Below are 11707 nucleotides of genomic sequence, written 5' to 3'. Positions count from 1 at the left end.
AACCAAGCCAAGTATGGTGGCTCACACCAAGGCAGGAAGATCACTTGAGGCCAGGAGACTCGCCTGGGCAACATAGAGAGACCTCGTCTCTACAAATTCTTTTTTTTTAATTAGCTAGGCATGGTGGCATATACATGTAGTCGCAGCTACTCAGGAGGCTGAGGTGGAAGATGGCCTGAGCCCAGGAAATCAAGGTTGTGGTGAGCTGTGATCCTGCCACTGCACTACAGCATGGGTGACAGAGTGAGACCCCCAACACAGTAAATAAATAAATAAGCAAGCAAATCAATATTGTATGGCTAAAATTGGTAGACAAGTGATTAGAACTCACATCTGCCCAGTTCCAGGTTCAAAGTCTGCAAACCAGCCCATTAGCTTTTTCTCATAGCTTCAACAGACAAGAAAGAGTCAGAAAGAGTCCACAGACCCAACCCAGAGCTGTTCCCAGTTCTTAAGAATGAAGAATGGCTACTATAAAAAGACAAGAAATAAAAAATGCTGGTGAGAATGTGTAGAAAAGAAGACTCATACACTGTTGTTGGAAATGTTAATTAATACATTCACTATGGAAAACAATATGGAGATTTCTCATAAAACTAAAACTAGAACTACTCTGTGATCCAGCAATCCCACTATTATCAACATATCTATCAGTATATCAAAGGGATACTTGCACTTGCATGTTATTGCAGCACTAAGATTTGAAATCAACCTAAGTGTTCATCAAATGACAGATGAATAAAGAAAATGTAATGCATATACAGAATAAAATACTATTCAGCCACAAAAAATAGAATGAAGATTCAAAGAACATCAAGTATGCCAGCAGGATTGTTTTTACTGGTTCTTTCCCAGCCCTGGGTTCATACAGACAAGCCCCAGGGACTTGGACCCTAGTCCTCTTATATTTTCACTCTGCTGTCTCCCCAGAGATGCTCCAGTCCGACTCCCATACCCCTAATGCTGATTGGAATCTTCCCTATGTTCCATATATTCCTTCCCTCAAATAATATGACTCATTTCAAACTCATTCTCTTCCTTCTCTCATTCGCTAGCAGTCATAACTCCCTCTGTCTTTCTTTTAGTCCTTCCAACTATCTAAGTTCAAAATATCCCAACCCCAACATTGACATTGCTGCCTGCCCCCTCCTCCTTACTTCCCTATGTCCTGCCAGGCACCAGGGCTCCTCTGTTGCTGTTCCCCACATCCCACTCTTCCACACCCCCTGTTCATCACCACTGTCTCCTGGACTGCATGAATGATCTTCTTGCTTCCAGTTTCCCTCCACCTATTGACACCCCCCAAACAGATGCTTGAAAAATCTTCCAAAGACCAACTCTGGCCAGATCTCTTACTTATTCAAAATCATCCAGTGAGCCCATACTAGCCTATACTGGTAGACAAAACCCAAGTGCTGTGACCTTGTCATGGGGACCTTTCCAGCCACACCCACCATGGCTCTGCCACGTGTACCTGTACTCCCAGCCCGGAATGGCACTTCTCAGACATGCATCCTACTCCCACCTTTGCCCAGGCATCATTGCCCAATTGCAGGAATAAGTGTCAAAGGGAAATAACATCATCAGGAGACCATCCTAACAAGCCAAAGGATGCAGGCATTAACCCACTGCTGTCGCGTTAGCTCCAGGGCATCAAGTCACATGTTGGGTTCACTTATAAGCTAACAGCAGGGCCATGGAAGCACAAAACCCTGGTCATGTGAACTGTGAAAGGAAGGCAGGGATCATAAGGGTCCCTAGTAGAGTCATGAGGAGGGCAGGTGTGGAAGTGGGGAAGGCTGGCAGCCTGGAAATTACTCCAGTTATGGCGCCTCTGTAGGCTATGGGGGAAGGGGGCTCTGGCCCCTGATGTACCCTCAAGTGAATTACATCTTCATAAGCGGAAGAAGTTCTTCCAGGGTGTTTGTCTGCCCTCAAGTAAATAAGACTCAGAAGTCCATGGAAACATCATTCAGAAACACATTCCCTTGAAGGCTTCCTTTCCTCTCTAAGCCTGAGAAGCCTGGGGCTTCCCTCTACAGTCCCACCACACATAAGGAATCAGTCCCTCGATGCCCCAGCCCATGACAAAACCTCTTCAATTGGATGCTTGGGGTCCCTAAGCCAACCCCCTCCACACCACATACTCTGTCCCTGCCCCAGGCTTGACTCTCCCTTGCATGTGTTGAGTTGATTGAGGTTCCTACATTGGCATTCCCAATGCCTAATTGGGAATAATTGCGACTCTTAATTACACTTCAATCATTACATACCAACACCACAGCTGTTTTTAAGTTGTATATTTCATTAAAGCAATGTTTTCAAGAGCCTGTTTAAAAAGAAGGGGGAAAAACTACTGAATAATCATTTATAATTTAGAAGTAAATAAGAGCAAATTATGATCATGTTTGTGAAACAAAACGCTCTATCCAATCCAGTTAGTTATCAACCTAAAAATTTTTTTGAGTCACCTGGAGCTTCAGATTCATGTACTAAGTGCAGTGACTTTGACTCTAAGATTCCAGGGTTAGTTTTTAGTAATAAAATTCTGGATCCAAAAGTTATGGCGTTCCAAGACAGAATGGCAACCCAAAAAAAATGTGGTCAAGCCAGAAGACTCCTAAAGAAATAGTAATAACTCCTTGTATTAATGTAGCACTTCCAATCTTAGAGTGTAGATTCAGGCGCATCTGTACACAGCTCCAAGCCTCATTTTCTTTGGTGGATCTCAACCTTTTAAAGGTATATCTGTGAAAAGTCTTCCCCAGAAAAATGTACATTCACGAAACATACACAAGATTTTTCTTATAATTTGAAGTGGTTCACAAATTCTTAAATAAGGCCATCCATGAATCCTTAAGATATGTGACTTATAAATTTTTCAGTGTTCATTTGTTTGTTTCCAGTAAATGACAACAGCATGGCGGCACTTGCAAATTATATGTACTAGGAAATGTTCAGGCATGATTCTTTACTATTCATTCTCCAGACGTTGACTGAGCACCTACTATGGTCTAGGCATTGGGCTAGTTGCCAGAAGAGAGTAAAGATGTGGTGGTAGATCAAACAGGGTCCCTTTCCTTAAGGAGTTCACAGCTCAATGGGAGAGGCAAGTGAAGGCTGTGTAGTTGCACTGAGGAGGAAGCACAGGAAGGACTTTCAGGCACATGCTCTGTACAAAGGCAGGGATTCATCTGTTAACATTTTGCAGTCTCTCAGTAGCTAATGGCTCCCCAGCCCTCTATGGTCCTGAGTCCAGGCCGGTACTAATAGTTTCACAGTTGGCCCAGCCTGTCTGGCACACGTGCTAACGACCCATTCATTTTTTCCTATGATAACAGCAAGCTGAGCCATGATTTCCAACAGCTGGAGCCCTGAGCAGCTCACCAGACCAGGCCAATACTCCTGTCTATCCAGGAATCCACCTGGCCTTCGGCAGGACCTGGGAAACTAGTGGTGCCAGCTTGCTTCCCTGGCTTAACACTGAGGACCAAGTCCTCTCCTAATACATCCTCACTGGGAAGACAATGAAAGTGGCGGTTTTCAAGGTAACCATCTCATAATTGGGATAATTAATAATCCACCCATGATGAATGTTACATCTCCCCAGGAAGCCAGCAGCAGTAGTTAGACCTCTGTAATCTGTGTAAGCCCCCAATGGCTGAGGACCTGAATATCCAGCATCTGGCCCCTCTTTCCCAGAGATGCCACAGGCTCTCCTTCTGTCCTGATGTGGACACCGGCCTGTGTGTATAATTCTGCCACTGAGTAGACATCAAGTGGGCCAGGCTTGACTTGGACAGTCTCAGCTCAAATTCAATCATGTCATAATCAGGTTTAATTGAGATGAATAACCTCTCACAACTGGCTCTGGGTATTTCATCAACAGATACCCTGCTAGGAAAAGTGCTCTGCCAGCCTCCAATCTGGGCTCCCTCCTCTTTCCCCACCCTGGCTCCCAGCCTATCAGACTATCCAAACTTGTAGAGACAGGAGAAAATACTAAGGGTAATTTCAGGACTCAAAGAGAATGGGACAAGCAAAAGCAGAACTACTACTGAGTCAGAAGAATCAAGATTCTGGCTTGAGCTTCTTTGTTCCACTCTGTTAACCCCTATAGAGTAGAGAGTCAGAAAAGTTCTAGAAGCATCATGGACACCCATGTTTCTGTCATGGGCCAGATCTAGGCTTAGTCTACACTGTGGCTAATGCTTCTCAGCTCTGTCCACCTTGGCTGCCATGCTAGATTGAGACAACATCGGTCATTCATCTTCTCAAAGATATTTGTTAAGCATCTGTTACCATGCACTGTGCTGGGCACTTGAATTTACTAGTGACTAAGACAGACAAGGTGACTGCCCTTGGGAATTTAGAGTCCAGAGGAGGAGCATGGTTAAACCAACAATTTCACATGGAAATATGGAAGGACAAATTATAATAAGGGGTATAAAAGTGTGGGCTTTGAAGGCAGAGGGTGGAGAGAGAGCCTAATGTAAATTAGAGGGTCAGAGAAAGCCACTCTAGGGCCAGCTAAAGGGTGACTAAGAATGAGCTGGACATGGAGGAAGAGAGCATCCCAGTCAAAGGATCTGTGTTCCTGGGCAGGACTATGACAAGTGATTAGTGCAACTGAAATAGCAAAGCAAGATGAGACCACAGAGTCCACAGAGACTGGGCCATGGTTATAGGGTTAGAGTTTATCCTAAGTACAATGGGAAGTTACGTGTGCAGGACAGTTCTAAGGCTTGAATAAGCCGTGTCATACAGTCCCTATTTTTCCCTTTTTGGAAAGACTTTCCCAGAAGAAAATAAATTCATTCATTCATCCAACAAGTATGTACCATATGTAAGAGGACTGTCACACACCTCGAGTGAAACCAGTGGTAAAGTTTGTCCTAAATAACTCCAGGTGTTTTGCTCTGCCCAGTATCATGGAGAAAACACAGGCTCCTGCCCTCAAGAGACTGAAGGGAAAAGGAAGGTCAAAAGAGGTTTCCAAAGGGGAAAAGACCCTTTCAGACCCCTGTTCTAATCCGGTTCTTTTAACTTAGGACTTCAAAAGGAAACAAAACGAGTTGAAAGGAATTGAACTTGCACTTTGGAATGAGAATTCTGAAAATGGACCAAGTAGTCCTTTGCCCAAAGACACACACATATTTCAATCTCAGCCTAAGGCATTCTCTGCTGAGGGGTGCTTCAGAGAGGCGGTGCCAGAAGAGTTAGGGGGAGGAGGCCTGGATCAGTTAAAGTTTCAGATGGAAAAGCAAGAAAATCCCCCATCTGGCTTACCTCAGCCCCATTAACTCACACCGGAGCACAGGAGCTTTTCACAGAAGCACTTTACAGAGAATCATAGCTTCAACACTTCAAAAAAACTTCAACACTGAAGATGCCTTTTGATGGGGTTAGGAGGTAATAGCTTTAGTCCCCAGCGTCTGCATTGGCACCAACAGCTGGTACTGAGCCTTTGAGGTGACCCAACTCTTGGGAATGGCTTTTCAAAAACATTGGAAATGGGACCCTACCTTATCCATTGCAGCATGAATGCTGTGCCTGTTACCCAAACTGCCAGATATGAAAGGAGAGACAGGGGATGGCGGTCACAGTGAAAGCCACAATTACCCACGACTCCAGCTCACCTTTGTGCTCCCAGTCTCGGCTGCTTTTCAATCGCGTGTTTTATCAAAACCCATTGAAACTCAAGCACTGGGCTGGGTTCCTGCCTGTTACCAGAGCTCTCTTTTGTAAGCCTCTGGGGAGAGCAGAGCGCCCAAATTCTGGCCCTATCTTACTCCTCCTATCTGCGGACACTGGATGGGGTGTCCCAATCCTCACTAGACTTTTCTTTGGGAAGTCAGGTCCAGGGGAGCCTCTCTTGCAGAGCAAGGGGTTAGAGAATGTAAAGGAGTATGAACAGAGGGGGCTTGGGCTGCAAGGGAAGCAGGGGCTATAATGAGGCTTGTGATGCCAGAGTTCTCAGAGGCTTAAAATAGGAACTCCTTCAAAGCAATCCGTGACACAAACTCAATTGCTTCCTTTTCTCGGTTCCCACTGCCTTTGCCTGAATTTCAGTACTCGCCTCCGTCCCCTGGACCACCTACCATAGCAGTCTCCTGCCTCCGTCCTTACCCCAGATCCAGATCCCAGACTGGGAGCACACATCTATCAGTGGTTTTCTCAAGCTCAGTTCTGACCTGTCATTCCCACACTAAACTCTGTTCAACAACCACCCACTGCCTGTTAGAGAAAGTGCCAGCAAGCTCCCTGAAGTAACATACATGGCCTTCCGAGATTCATCTCCTGTGGCCTCCACCGTCTCGTTTCCTCCCCCAGAATGCACATCCTTCTCGCCCAATAGAAACATACCACCAGCGGCAATCTCCAGAATATGCCGTGGGGTCTGCAGACCTGTGTCATTGCATATGCTGTTCTCTCTGCCTGGCTTGCTTTCTCCCTCTGCCTTATCCAGTCATGCAACTTCTTCTCTCGGAAAACTCACTTCCGTGTCCCCTTCTCTCTGAAGCCTTTTCTGATCTCTGATGACTAACCTCTTCCTCCATTGTCCAATAGGGCAAATAACGCCCAATGGCAATTGTGAGTTTACAGGTCTGTCCTCCCCACTAGGCCCTTACCCCAAACCTAGAATGAAAGGATCTTGCATTGGTCCATAATTAGGTATAACCATTCCCATTTTACAGTTGAGAAAACTGAGATTTAAAGAGATAAGAGTCACAATGCCAGTCAGCAGTAAATTTGGAACTAGTAATCAGTTTTCCCAACTCCTAATTCAGTGTTTTCCAACAGGGCTCCCTTCCCATATGGGAAGGTAACATTGTCAACCTTAAGCCCCATTCTACCAGAGTTATATGACACAGAGATCTCTAGGGTCTGGGTGTCAAGACCAAAACACAGGGTACTTCCTGGGTACTGCCATGTAACTTCATTGTCTTTTTCTCTCCTCTCCAGAGGACTCACAGACTCCTGCCAGCAGCTTAACTCCGGAGACCTAAACTCACCCAGTCTTCTGAAGGTCCATGGAAGACATCATTCTAAGCACTATTTGTCAAAGAGTAGAAAGGTGTCCTAGTTGAGAGGCCTTGAACAGAGGGTCAAGGGAAAGGCTTTGGACAGGGGACTGAGAAGGCCTATATCACTTGAGTTGTCTTCACCTTCCAGAGTCATAAGCAATGGAGGCCATCAGGAGGGAGCCTTGAATTACCTGCAGATGATCCCAATTAAGCAGCATCACCTCCCCAATTAACAATCCCTCCCATTGAAAATCATTAGGCTTAATTTCATTTCCCAGGAAACACCTTAATCAAGCAAGCCCTGTCCCCAACTCCTAAGGCAGCCAGACATCCACTGACGTCAGCCTGACCCTATCTGGCCTGAATGATAATGTTAAATTGGGCTCTGGGTCAATTTTCCAATTGAACACATCCCTTTAATTATACTGTTTTCTAATGTTTAGCCAGACCAATGGTGTGTGTTCCTTAAATTACTTATTAAAGGTAGAGCATGTTCAAAGAAGTCCCCTCCCTAAAGAAGGAGACACATTTGTAAGCATATTCCAAAGAAAACGACCTCCTTTCTAAAAAGTCTATCTGAAATACTCTAGTGTGCCACCTACAAAGCACAGCCTGTTTTTAAGATGCAAGTTGGGAAAGCTGCAGGTGCCTTCATTGCTGAAGTCAGAGGAGCTCCCAGTTTCTTCTCCCCATTTTTGTCCTTCACTATGCCCCCAAATTATTCAAATTGAGGGGGAGAATCTTAGGAGACAAGAGACCTTTCCAAGTGCTTTGGTGCCCATAGATAGCCATTTGTTCTCAGTCTTTTAATACAAAACCTTTTTACTCAAAAGATGAGGGACAGTGACTGCAGGAAGAAGATTTGGAGTTATCCCATCTGGATAACTGTCCATGGACTTGTAGCCTATTCCATGTCAGCACTAAAGCCAATTGCTGACATCAGATTTATAAATTTTTTTTAGCGAGCTTATTTCTTGTGCATGTCCAGCTCTCTCGTTCTAAATTCAGAGCACCTCATTCTCATGCTGACAAAAGGTTCATGGCAACCAAGGGGTCAACCTCCCCCTGTCAACAACAGCCTGAGATCCTTCCCACTGCTCTGCAGCCAACATGGCTCTCCTCCCCACCCCAGCACGGCATCTTCCTCAACTGGGCTAGGTTAGCTCTTTCTTTCTTTTGCTTGATTCTCAGCAGTCTTACACCTCCAGGAAAGAGCAAAGGGAAGGAAGAAAAATACAAGATGGAATTGGTTCTATCACAATTTAGAGTCCCTGGAAACTTATCCACTAAAACCCTACGAATACATCTTAATTTTCACTCTGAAATAGACTATGAACTCCAAATCAAATTCTGTTTCCTTTAACTTTTTTCATATCCATGTTAATCATATTCCTATGAAATTGAAGAGAGAGAAGTGCCCCTCTCCTTGATGCTAAATTTAATATGGGGATGATTAGAAGCACATTTGTCATTGTTGCCTGGAGAGCTTCGTGCATTAACCCTCCTGAAATTAGATTAACACCTAACCATTCCCTGCTGCGCCCCAAGTCCTCACCACAGTGCCAGACCTCTACAATAATCACCCTCTATTGATTTTTCCCAAATTATGTATTTTTAAGCTTCATAATCAACTTGCCTTAATTCATTACTATTCAACTTTTAGTGACAAACTCCAAACTCTGGGAGACTCTGATCTTGTTCCCTCGGGTAAGATATATATTTGTCTGAAGTCAATTGTTTTCTATTGACTTTTACCATTTCTTCTCTCTCTTTCCCAGAGACAAAACTGTTTAGATCTGATCAGACATCTGGCCTGTTAGATGAGTTGCCCTTTCTCCTTTATAGGAATCCTGATTGAAAATGTGGCTGCTCTGATAGTGGTCTAGAAGCATTTCCCAGGAGTGAACCACAAATTGTCACTGGGTTTAGATTCAAAGCCTTTTGGTTGGAGAAAATAGGACTCTTCCAATTTTCCTTAACAAAGTACCAAGTCACTCCTGAGAGTTCAGGTAACCCATGCCCCATACCTTGCAACTCACCACTGTGCTAGCCCCAGGAAGTAATCCAGGTAAACAGCTTAGTGATAATAGTAGAGGTGGTCATAACACTAATACTACTATTATTAATAGCTGACATTTGAGTCTTTGCTATGTTCCAGAAAAAAAAATGAGAAGTGTTCTTCCTACATGATCTCATATATACGATCGACATTGTCAACAATTTATAGGAAGGGAAGCTGAAATTTAGAAAAGTCAAGTAATTTTCTCAAGAACACACAGCTAGTAAGTGACTGTACCCAGGATTCAAACTCAGTTTGTTTCATTGTCAGTTGTCTCAAACCTCGGAGTCGGCAAAGGAGGAATTAATATTGAGCTAAGGTTGTAGCTATTATATAAAAAACCTCTATTCCTGCTCTGCTTACATGAGTACAAATTAATTCAATTTAGATCTGTCCCCTGAAGTCAGGTTCTGACATCAGGTAAATCGATTACCTCTGAGTCTTGCTTTTCTAATCCATGCAATGAAGACATTGGACTGGGTGATCCCATGGAGGACTTCCAGTTCTTATAGTCTTATAGCTCTTATAGTCTGGGATTCAAGGTAAATGTTTGAGATAAATACTATGGACAAACATTTAAAGCTGGAGATGCCCTGGAGGTGATTCAATCTAGGTAAGTCAAATGCATGGCATACATGCTGCATCTTCCCCCTGCTGGGTCCATAGTAGACGTCACTAATGGATCATGATCTTCTCTCTTGCTGAGCCCAGAATAGCTCCAGAATGTTTTTCAATTCTATGCTGAGAAAGCAATTGAATGAGACAACAGCACGTAGGATAAACCTATCTTCCATCCCTGAGGTTAACCAACCTACTTGATTTAGGCATGAGGAAACTAAGATGCAGGGAGGGTAAGGGATTTGATAAACAATTTGACAGTCAATATGTGCCAGGTCTTGTGTTAGGTCCTGAGGATAAAAAATGAATCATATATAGTCTTACCCTCTAGCAACTTTTAGTCTTGTGAAATGTAGGCTCTTATACAGGCAATTGTCATACTGTGTAATGAGTATTATTTGATCTCATGGGAAGTGATCTAACCTAGACTATCAGATTCACAGAGTCTTCCTGCAGAAAGTCGCACTTAAGCTAAGACTTGAACGGAAATGGAAGTTTCTCCAATGAAGAAGGGATAAGGTCATTTTAAACAGAGAGTCCAACAGCGCAAGCAAGTTCGGACTACACCAAGAGTTATAAGTTGCTAAGGATGGCTGGGGCTTTGGAGCATAACATGCAATGAGGAATTGAGCAGAAGAAGATCAGCAAGAGCCAACTCGTGGAGGGCCATACTCAACATGCTACAGAGGCCATCATGCACCTTGAGGGGGCTGGAAGACATGACTGCAAACTCTTGGACATTCCTCCTATCAAGAGGTGGGGGCTATGTCTCCTACTCCTTGAAATGTGTCAAGCTTGTAACTGTTTCAACCAATAGAGTACTGTGGAAATGGTACTGCATGACTTCTAACACTACAAAAGATTATGCAGCCTCCACTGTGTTCCCTGGAGCTCTCACTTCCAGAGCCATGAGCCACCGTGTAAAAAGACCAACTACCCTAAGACCACCATGCTGGAGAGGCCACATGTAGGTATTCCAGCTGACAGTCCCAGCCAAGCCTAGCCTGCCTTCTGATCCTATCCCTCCCCCAAAGTGACAAACATGTGAGTGAAGCCCATGTCCAGCTGGATACCACTAACTGACATCTGTTGATGCCCACACGAAACTGAATATTCCCCCAGCTGAGCCCTGCCTGACTGAATTCCTGATCCACAAATCATAACATAAAATAGTTGTATTAAAACACTGTTTGGGGATCCTTTCTTATCCAGCAACAGATATCCAGAAAAGCAAAGGAATATTTAAGGTTTTCAGGAAGGAGAGTGACATGATCAGCTTGTTCTAGAAGGAGCCCTCAGGTTGCTCTATGGGTAGTAGATGGGGGGATGAGGACAATGCAGCAGAAAACTCTGTAGGCTCTTGAAGTTGTACAGGTAAGTCATGACCAGGACGGTGGCAGTGAGGTAAAGAGAAATGCTGAACTAATTCGAGATGTATATAGAAAGCAGAGGCAACAGAATGCGGTGACTGGTGGGCATATGAGGAAGAAAGAGTCTAGAGAGAGTCCCAGTTTTCTGGCCCAGGTGCCTGAGTGGATGGTGGTAACGTGCTAAGATGGGCACATGCGAAGAGGAATGAGTTCCTTCTTGATGAGTTAGGTGAGATAGTACAGAATGAGGTGGGCAGCAGCTGGAGAACTCAAGTCCATCTAGGCCAGAGACCCAGATTTGAGAGCTGTCCACTAAGGGACGGAGGAATGGAATGACTTCGAATCTCACGAGGAGGAATGAGAAGAGAGAAACAGGGGCGAACCAGGGAATGGCCAAGCTGAGACGAAGAAGGGACAGAGCACTCGCCGGCCCCTGAAGCTGCTGCTTTTGGACGATCTCTCAAAAGCTGCTAACAACCTCCCTTCTCCCATCTCCTGTCCCCCTAGGAACTGTGGGGCTTTGAACACGGCAAACACTGAGGCAGGGGAAACTGTGGAACTGGCCTCTCTCCCCCTGTCACTCATGAGGCTTGCATATGCTGCTCCATGCCAATTTCTTTAATTTTTTAAAT

This window comes from Carlito syrichta, unplaced genomic scaffold, assembly GCF_000164805.1.
Source record: "Carlito syrichta isolate Samal-C Ts95f unplaced genomic scaffold, Tarsius_syrichta-2.0.1 Scaffold306893, whole genome shotgun sequence".
Classification (NCBI taxonomy): Eukaryota; Metazoa; Chordata; class Mammalia; order Primates; family Tarsiidae; genus Carlito; species Carlito syrichta.
The sequence above is the reverse complement of the archived record's forward strand: the minus strand, read 5'-3'. Positions refer to the sequence as shown.